Here is a 10,004-nt window from a genome sequence, read left to right as displayed (position 1 = left end):
CGTTCCCTCTGCATTCCAGACTCACTCACTCACTAATTTTCTGCCTTCCATTTCAATTCTGACTTTATCCCATCTGAATCCATACTCAGGTTCCCATCCTTCTGCCAAGCTAGTTTAAACCCTCCCCGACAGCACTAGCAAACCTCCCGGCAAGGATATTGGTCCCGGCCCTGTTGAGGTGCAACCCGTCCGGCTTGTACAGGTCCCACCACCCCCAGAACCGTTCCCAATGCCCCAGGAATCTAAAGCCCTCCCCCTTGCACCATCTTTGCAGCCACACATTCATCTGCTCTATCCTCATATTTCTATTCTCACTAGCGCTTGGCACTGGGAGTAATCCAGAGATTACTGCCTTTGAGGTCCTGCTTTTCAATCATTTTCCTAACTCTTTAAACTCTGCCTGCAGGACCTCATCCCTCTTTCTACCTATGTTGTTGGTCCCGATATGGTCCACGACCTCTGGCTGTTCCCCCGCCCAGAATGTTCTGCAGCCACTCAGTGACATCCATGACCCTCACACCGTGGAGGCAACATACCATCCTGGAATCATGCCTGCAGCCGCAGAAACACCTGTCTGCTCCCCTAACTATGGAATCTCCTACCACTATTGCTCTCCCGACCTGTCAGCTCCCCCCCCCCTGTACAGCTGAGCCACCCATGGTGCTCTGGTCTTGGCTCTGGCTGCACTCCTCAGGGGAACCCTCTCCCCCACCAGTATGCAGAACTGAATACTGGTTAGAGAGTGAGATGCCCTCAGGGGACTCCTGAACTACCTGCCTGGTCCTCCTTGTCTGTCTGGCGGTCACTGAGTCCCTCTCTGCCTGCACTCTCTTAAGCTGCGGGGTGACCACCTCCTGAAACGTGCTAGGAAAAGTTAGAACCAGGAAACATAACAAATGTGCTGGTGAGAGTTGAGATGGACAGCAACCATACTGGGGAAGAGCAGTGGTGTACTTAGGATGCAAGTAGGCGTGTTAGGAGAGAAGTGGTGACCTTGGATAGGATGAGAACAACGCTTAAGAGAAAAGCAACAACGGATACAACCAGATGCAATAAAGTGTCTGTGGCCATTATTTTGTTCTTCCTTTCAAAAATGATTCTCCCTTTTTGAATAATTTTTATTCAGAAAAATGCTTCTCAGAAACGAAAGTTAGATTTGCCTTATTGCATCTCTTGGAAATACTTCAAGCTCTTGGAATGAACCATTTAATCTATTTTTAGTGGTGCTGACTGAGGGAGGAATGGCAGCTAGGACTCCATGTTCTTCTTCAAATTTTACCATAAAATCTATAATGTCCACCTGACCCAGCATAGCATGAAGTTGGGACCTCAGTCTGATCCAAATATCCGGCAATGCATCATTCCATCAGTACTATATTGTTATGTATTGAAATCCTGGAGTGGGACTTAAATCTAGAAGCTTCTGATTCAGGAGCAACAGTGCTACCAACTGATCTAAGCTAATTTTGAAATACAAAAAAAAATCCAACAAAATATTCATACAGTACTGTCAAACTAAAAATAACTGATTGCCACAGAGGAATGGGAGTACGTTAGAATCTCTCACGTCAAATAAAAGTTATTTTCCATTGTGCCTTTTTTTCTTCTGTTCAGTCCTTCATGCAGTTTAGTGGGTGACCTGCAGGGACAGTTTTTCTGGAGGTTGGGACTGAAGGAAAGCTCTTCTCTAGAGATTGTCTGCGGTGGTTTCTGTCTGAGTTTCTCTCTGTGTTTGTCTGAGGGGGAACGCGCAGCGACGGGCTGGAGAAGGCACAATACCAGCAGCGAGGAGACGAGGACTGGAGCCACAGGTTAGTTTCTTTCTCCTTTAACTCCCCAAGTCCACCTCCTCCCCCAAAGACTGCGGCGCCTTGTACAAATAGAAACCGGAAGTGGATCATTTAAACGGTAGATCGGTAACGGCTGTGAGCGGTAGGCCCGGGCCCAACTGCAGCTTCTTGCTGCTCGGGCCCTTCATCTTATGGTCAGTAACCGCTCCTTACTCTTATATAGTCAGTGGACTGATCACATATTTCAAATATTCTTGGTCCTTTACTTCTTAAGATGCAAGTTAATGAGTTTTTAAAGCTGAACTTGAAATGATGCGGCTAAAGGAGGACACCGAGGAGAGCCGAAGCTAATGTGAGAGCTTTATTTATTTTTGGAGATGCACAGTTGGATAAAAAAGATAGCAAAGGGTTGACAGTGGAGAGTTGGAGTTCATGGGATGGGATGAGGTTGTTAGCTCGGCCTTAGAGTACTGCCTCAATCAATGGACGATTACAACAATTGATACTAAGTAAAATAAATTAGCACGAAGGAGGAAAGCCTCGGCGCATCTTATTTATTTACGTGGTAATATGTTATCTACTGATTCTATAGGACTGTTCTATGTTAAAATATTCGAGTCAGTGATCAAAGATGTGAGACTAGGTACAGGATGCCTGGATTACTGTTCAGGCTTGTGTTTCTTATTATGTCTTTTATTTTTTTGCCAGTTGTTTCCGCTACTTGGTGGGTGTGCAGTTGCGTGGGCACTGGGAACCCCTAGCACTTTGTCCAGGTGGTTGCTGTTCGTGCATGAGTCTTGACGGAATATCAGCAGACTATTTGGCTGCTGCATCACAGCTGAACCTAATTCTGTCCTCCGTCAGTGTCCACACAGGGGCTACTTCCGACAGATGTTATTGCATAGTGATCAGGAGATAGAGCCCTGATAGATTCTCTTTCTCCTAACCGAAGGGTACTGAAGCCAAATGTAGCATTTTTACAGGCTGAGATCAACTAAATCAGCATAGACTGGGGATCAGACCTGAGATGTTATGGTCTTTATGGCAGAACTAATCACTGGATAAATTCACTGACCCATTGAAGGTGTGTTTTATTTTGTGTAATACTGTTTATATTTTACTTTTGGTGTCTAAGTAGATAATGGAGTAGTTCATGAGATGGTAACTTCCAAACCCACCAAAAATACACCCTGACTCAAATTCTTGTTATGTGGCAGTGTCAAAAGTCTTTAGTAATGATTATATCACATTAATTTTATGGTTTTGCCTTTGCCATATTATTCTGATGAGTTCATTCTTGGCAATACTGATATGTATGATTTTACTTGTAAATTATTACAAAGCAATAATCTAAGCAAAGGCATTCAGTTGAAATGATAAAGCACAGGAGCAAAGCTCACCCGGTTTATAAGTTAGGCTGGGATGAGATTGTTTCCTTGAAATTGATCGAGTTATCTTTCCATTTTATAATGTACACTAAGGAGTAAGTGTGAGCAGTTTTTAAACAGTGAAACTGGATTGGATGATAGATATTGTCAGTGGGCAGGATGCTCCATGCAGTCAATACAATGGCATCAATAATAGATAAGCTTCCCAAGGGTATATTACGGGATAAAATTAATACTCACTTGAAAAGATATGGGTTAATTAAGGATTGGGGGAAGTTGCGAAAATACAATCTCCACAGGAACTAAATTTCCTAAAATGCTATTCTAAAGAATTTGGGAAACAGTGATCACAATATCATTTGGACATAGGAACAGGAGTAGGCCATTTAGCCCCTCAAGCCTATTCTGCCATTCAGTGAGATCATGGCTGACCTGTGACCTAACTACATCTACCCGCCTTAGCCCCATATCCCGTAATACCTTTGGTTAACAAAATCTATCAATCTCAGATTTAAAATTAACAATTGAGCTAGCAGCAGCTGCCATTTGAGGAAAAGAGTTCCAAACTTCTACCACCCTTTGCGTGTAGAAGTGTTTCCTAATATCACTCCTGAAAGTTCTGGCTCTAATTTTTAGGCTATGTCCCCTAGTCCTAGACTCCCCAACTAGCGGAAATAGGGTAGATAGTGTCTCTCTATCAGTTCCCCTTAATATCTTGAAAACTTCGATCAAATCACCCCTTAATCTTCTAAATTCCAGGGAATACAACCCTAGTTTGTGTAATCTCTCCTCGTTATTTAACCATTGGAGTCCAGGTATCATTCTAGTAAATCAGTGAGTTCAGGGGCCTAAGACCTAAAAGATATAGTGATTGGTATGATACTAATACTTGCACTTAAATAGCACCTATCACATCAAAAGGTCTCAGAAGTATTTCACAATGAATTATTTCTGAAGTGTAGTGACTGTAGCAGCAGCCACTGTGTGCTAACAATGTCCCACAAACTGCAATGAAATGAATAACCAATTGGTGCTGGTTGAGGGAGGTACATTGACCAACAGCTTGCATTTATATAGCACCTTTAACAGGAAATTTCCCACACTTCACAGAGGGAGAAGATAAAATAAATAGGAATAGATAAAGAAATGGATGTTGAGGCATGGTGGAAGGTATTAGGAAGAGTGACTGGAAGCTTGGTCAAAAAGTTGCCAGGAGAACCACCTGCTCTTCTTCAAATACTGCCAAGGGATATTTAACATCCACCAGACAACAGAGACCTTGATTTAATGTCTTATCCAAAGAACAAACGGTGCATTGGCTCTCTTCCTTGTTCCCCTACCTGTTTTTTTTCGGAAAAATGCAAGTACTAAATATGATTTTGCTAGTGGACTTGCACAACATTCCATTGGAAGCGTTCACATACAGCTGGAATACTCCAAAATTTCTCCTATAGCAAACTAATAGCATGGAGACCAAGACTTGTACTCTAAGATATGAATTAAATGCTAAAAAGCAAAGAAAATGTGGAACAATTGCCATGGGTGCTGAGATTTTGGAAACATCTGAAGGAGAAAGATTTATGTCTTTAGTAAAATTTTGCAATGCAGTCAGCCAAGATTAGCATTTTTAAAAAGCAAGTACTATCACTTTCCTGTGAGGATTAGTCCACAACATGAAACTGAATACATTTGGCAAAGATTGGTACTAAATCAGTAATGCCATAAGAATGGCCATATGATGGCTGGCGTAGGAAACAGAAATATTACATTGGGTACAATAAGCAGTTCCCTCTAAGTGTCAGCCGTGTCTCAGTAGCGCTCTTGCCTCTGGGTGAGAAGGCTGTGGGTTCAAGTCCCACTCCAGAGACTTGAGCACAAAAATCTAGGCTAACACTTCAGTGCAGTACTGAGGGGATGCTGTCTTTCAGATGAGACGTTAAACCAAGGCTCCGTCTGCCCTCTTGGGTGGGTGTAAAAGATCCCATGTCAATATTTCGAAGAGGAGCAGGGGAGTTATCCTCAGTGTCCTGGCCAATGTTTATCCCTCAACCAACATCACTAAATCAGATTATCTGGTCATTATCACATTGCTGTTTGAGGGACCTTGCTGTGCGCAAATTGGCTACTGCGTTTCCTACATTACAACAGTGACAACTTAGGGACTTGGGACTGCCTGAGTTCATGAAAGGCATTAAATTTGTTCATTCATACATACAGGATGAAAAAGCATCAAGTTACCAGAAAGGTTTAGAGTAGCTATGGAAAAGGATAAGGAACAATCAAATGGGAAAATATTCAACTGGAGGAGGGCAAATTTCAGGGAGTTGAAAGGGGATCTGGTCCAAGTGGATTGGAATCTAAGATTGGCAGGTAAAACAGTAAATGAGCAATGGAAAGCCTTTAAAGAGGAGATAGTTCAGGTACAGACTAGACACATTCCCACAACGGGGAAACGAAGGGCATCCAAAGCTAGAGCTCCCTGGATGACTAAAGATATAGAGATTAAAATGAAATAGAAAAAGGAGGCTTATGATAAATGTCAGGCTCATAATACAGTAGAGAACCAAGCTGAATGCAGAAAGTACAGAGGAGAACTTAAAAAGGAAATAAGAGGGGCAAAGAGAGAGTATGAGAGTAGATTAGTGGATAACATAAAAGGGAACCCAAAAGTCTTTAATAAATAGTAAAACAGTAGTCAAAGGAAGGACCGATTAAAGACCAAAAAGGAGATCTTGTGAAGGCAGAGGGCATGGCTGAGGTACTAAATGAATACTTTGCATCAGTATTCACTAAAGAGGAGGATGTTGCCAATGTCACAGTAAAGGAGGAGATAGTAGAGAAATTGGATATGATAAAAATAGAGGAGGTACTTAATAGGTTGGCAGCGCTCAAAGTAGAAAAGTTGCCCAGTCTGGATTGGATGCATCCTAGGTTGCTGAGGGAAGTAAGGGTGGGGATAGCAGAGGCTCTGGCCACAATCTTCCAGTCCTCCTTAGAAATGGGAGGGTTGCAAATGTTACACCCCGTTTCAAAAAAAGGGGAGAGCGATACCCGGCAACTAGAGGCCAGTCAGCCTAACATCTTTGGTGGGGAAACTTTTAGAGACAAAAATCTGCGACAAAATTAATTGTCACTTGGAAAAATATGGGTTAATAAGTACCACATAGTAGACTTGTTAGCAAAATTGAAGCCCAAGGGATTGAAGAGGTAGTGGCAGCGTGGATATGAAATTGGCTAAGAACAGAAAGCAGAGAGTAGTGATGAACAGTTATTTTTCAGATGACGAGGGAAGTATACAGTGATGTCCCTCGGGGGTCAGTATTAGAACCAATGCTCTTTTTGATATATTAATGACCTGGACTTGTGTACACAGGGCATAATTTCAAAGTTTGCTGATGACATGAAACTTGGAAATGTGGTAAACAGTGAGGAGGACATAGACAGACTGGTGAAATGGGCAGATACATGGCATATGCAATTTTATGCAGAGAAGTGTGAAGTGATGCATTTTGGAAGGAAGAATAAGGAGAGGCAATATAAACTAAATGGTACAATTTTAAAAGGAGTGCGGGAACAGAGAGACCTTGGGGTGTACGTGCACAAATCTTTGAAGGTGGCAGGACAAATTGAGAAGGCTGTTTAAAAAGGCATATGGGATCCTTGGCTTTATAAACAGAGGCATAGAGTACAAGAACACAGAAGTTACGCTAAACCTTTATAAATCACTGCTTAGGCCCCAGCTGGAGTATTGTGTCCATTTCTGGGCACCACACTTTCGAAAGAATGTCAAGGCCTTGGAGTGGGTGCAGAAGAGATTTACTGGAATGGTACCAGGGATGAAAGACTTCAGTTATGTGGAGAGACTGGAGAAGCTGGGATTATTCTCCTTAGAGCAGAGAAAGTTAAGGGGAGATTTGATCGAGGTGTTCAAAATCATGAAGGGGTTTTGATAGAGTAAATAAGGAGAAACTGTTTCCAGTCGCAGAAAGGTCAGTAACCAGAGAGAACAAATTTAAGGTAATTGGCAAAAGAACCAGAGGCGAGATGAGGAAACATTTTTTTAACGCGGTGAGTTGTTATGATCTGGAATGCACTGCCTGAAAGGGTGGCGGAAGGCAATTCAATGATAACTTTCAAAAGGGAATTGGATAAATACTTGAATGGGAAAAATTTACAGGGCTATAGGGAAAGGGCAGTGAAGTGGGACTAATTGGATAGCTATTTCAAAGAGCCGGCACAGGCACGATGGGCAGAATGGCCTCCTTCCATGCTGTAAGAGTCTATGAAAATGTAAAATATTTGCCAACTGTCGCATTTTTCCTTTAACCCACTTTAGTGTTTGTCTCTTTTCTATAAGGCTTCTACTTTTCTCCCTGCCACTCCTGAAGACTGGAGCACAGTTCTGTGTTCTGGAAACACTCCAGTAGCTTCCCCAAGGGGCAATTGTTAATTTGAGCCTAGACAATAGCTGATTTCCTTCACTTCCAAGGGATGTTAAGACCTCAGTTGAGATCAAATAACTCAGCACAGACACAGAATTGAACCTGGAAATTTTCTGGCCCAAGTACTTCATTACTACAACATCAACAGCTTGTATTTACATAGCATCTTTAGCATAGTCAAATGTTCCAAGGCACTTCACAGAGGTGAAAAAAGATGTCAAACAATGGCAAGTGAACAATTAAGGGAGGTGAGCAAAGGCATGATCATAGATTTTGAGGAGGCTTTTGAAGGAGGCCAGAGAGGTAGAAAGGAGGGATGCCTTGGGGCGACAGTTTGAGTGTGGGGCAAATGGGCTGAAGGCCCTTCTACCGAAGGAAGAGCTTAAGAGCAGAGCATGCAAAGGAGGCCAGAGTCAGTGGAGTGGAGAGTACATGCTGGCACATGGGCTGGAGGAGGTCACAAAAGTAGTGAGAGGCAAAACTATGAGGATTATAAATTCAATGTGTCGGGAGATTAGGAGCCAGTGGAGGTTGGCAGGGAAAGGGATGATAGGAGAGCTGGAATTATAACAAGACGGGATGCTGGCGGCGAAGTTTTGAACAAGTTGTTCATGCTGGGGGGAGTTCAAGAGCCTGGCAAGGAAAGCATCGGAGGAGTTGAGCCTGGGGGCACCGAAGGCATAGATGAGGGTTTCAGCGGTAGTGCGGGATGGGTTGGGGAGGAGATGCATGGCGTTGTGGAGGTGGAAATAGTTGGTCTTGTTGATGGATAGGATATGGGATTTGAAACTCGGTTCATGGTCATACAGGGCAATGTGGTTACACATCATCAGATTCAGTTTGAGCAAGTAGCCAAGGAAGTGGGATAGAATTGGTGAGCTCAGGTGCAGAAGTTTTGGCAGGAACAGAACAGGATCAGACTTTTACAAAAACAAGTTTGTTGCAGTTTAAATAGAAAGACTTATCTCCAAGCACTCATCCGTGAGGAAGAGAACTAGAGACAGACGCTCTCTATTCAATTGGGTGTTTTAATTGAGTCATGCATGTGCCACTGTTCATGGTAAGTCAGAGGATGCAATGTTTTAGAAACACAGGAAAATTATACCATGTAATGCACAATATAATTGTGCTAAAGTGGAACTGTGATTAGTTGGCCTTTAAAGCCAGAAGGTTTAATTGCCGTAAGTAAACACAGGGATTATCCGCATCAAGATTTGCTAGGTCTATCAAAGCTGTATTTTATAATAAATTCCGCCTTTAATTTGTTAGAACCTGTTAAACTTTTTAGTACATAACTATTAATGCTGGTCCCAAATAACTCTCATCAGCACAATAGAAGGCTTGTGCTTGAAAAATTAAAATCAACCCTTGCTTCTCTGAACACACAAGTATATAAGAATATATTAAGGGTTGTGTGGAGAGGTTTTTTAGCATTTTTTTTGGAAGAAGTGTCCATTTTCCAGTTGCCCTGCAGTTGATTGATAACTCTCACCAGTGTGGAAATGTTTGAGAATCATAAGAACATAAGAAATAGGAGCAGCAGTAGGCCAATCGGCCCCTTGAGCCTGCTCCGCCATTCAATAAGATCATGGCTGATCTGATCCTAACCTCAAATCTAAATTCATGTCCAATTTCCTGCCCGCTCCCCATAACCCCTAATTCCCTTTACTTCTAGGAAACTGTCTATTTCTGTTTTAAATTTATTCAATGATGTAGCTTCCACAGCTTCCTGGGGCAGCAAATTCCACAGACCTACTACCCTCTGAGTGAAGAAGTTTCTCCTCATCTCAGTTTTGAAAGAGCAGCCCCTTATTCTAAGATTATGCCCCCTAGTTCCAGTTTCACCCATCCTTGGGAACATCCTTACCGCATCCACCCGATCAAGCCCCTTCACAATCTTATATGTTTCAATAAGATCGCCTCTCATTCTTCTGAACTCCAATGAGTAGAGTCCCAATCTACTCAACCTCTCCTCATGTCCGCCCCCCTCATCCCCGGGATTAACCGAGTGATTGTTCTTTGTACTGCCTCGAGAGCAAGTATGTCTTTTCTTAAGTATGGAGACCAAAACCGTATGCAGTATTCCAGGTGCGGTCTCACCAATACCTTGTATAACTGCAGCAATACCTCCCTGTTTTTATATTCTATCCCCCTAGCAATAAACGCCAACATCCCGTTGGCCTTCTTGATCACCTGCTGCACCTGCATACTAACTTTTTGATTTTCTTGCACTAGGACCCCCAGATCCCTTTGTACTGCGGTACTTTCCAGTTTCTCACCATTAAGATAATAACTTGCTCTCTGATTTTTCCTGCCAAAGTGCATAACCTCACATTTTCCAATTTGTATTGCATCTGCCAAATCTCCGCCCACTCACCCAGCCT

The 10,004-nt window shown here is 42.7% G+C and overlaps 1 protein-coding gene across 1 annotated transcript in view; it reads left to right on the top strand.

Moving 5' to 3' along the window:
- The first annotated feature begins 1,671 nt into the window (after nt 1-1,671).
- LOC137321038 (terminal uridylyltransferase 7-like) overlaps nt 1,672-10,004 on the top strand; it is a 111,484-nt gene continuing 103,151 nt past the window's right edge. The window contains exon 1 of the mRNA XM_067983178.1: nt 1,672-1,811. The gene's annotated coding sequence lies outside the window, so the exon portion shown is untranslated. The remainder of the gene's footprint in view (nt 1,812-10,004) is intronic.

Source organism: Heptranchias perlo, chromosome 4 (genome assembly GCF_035084215.1).
Source record: "Heptranchias perlo isolate sHepPer1 chromosome 4, sHepPer1.hap1, whole genome shotgun sequence".
Classification (NCBI taxonomy): domain Eukaryota; kingdom Metazoa; phylum Chordata; class Chondrichthyes; order Hexanchiformes; family Hexanchidae; genus Heptranchias; species Heptranchias perlo.
This window is presented reverse-complemented; position numbering and strand designations above follow the sequence as displayed.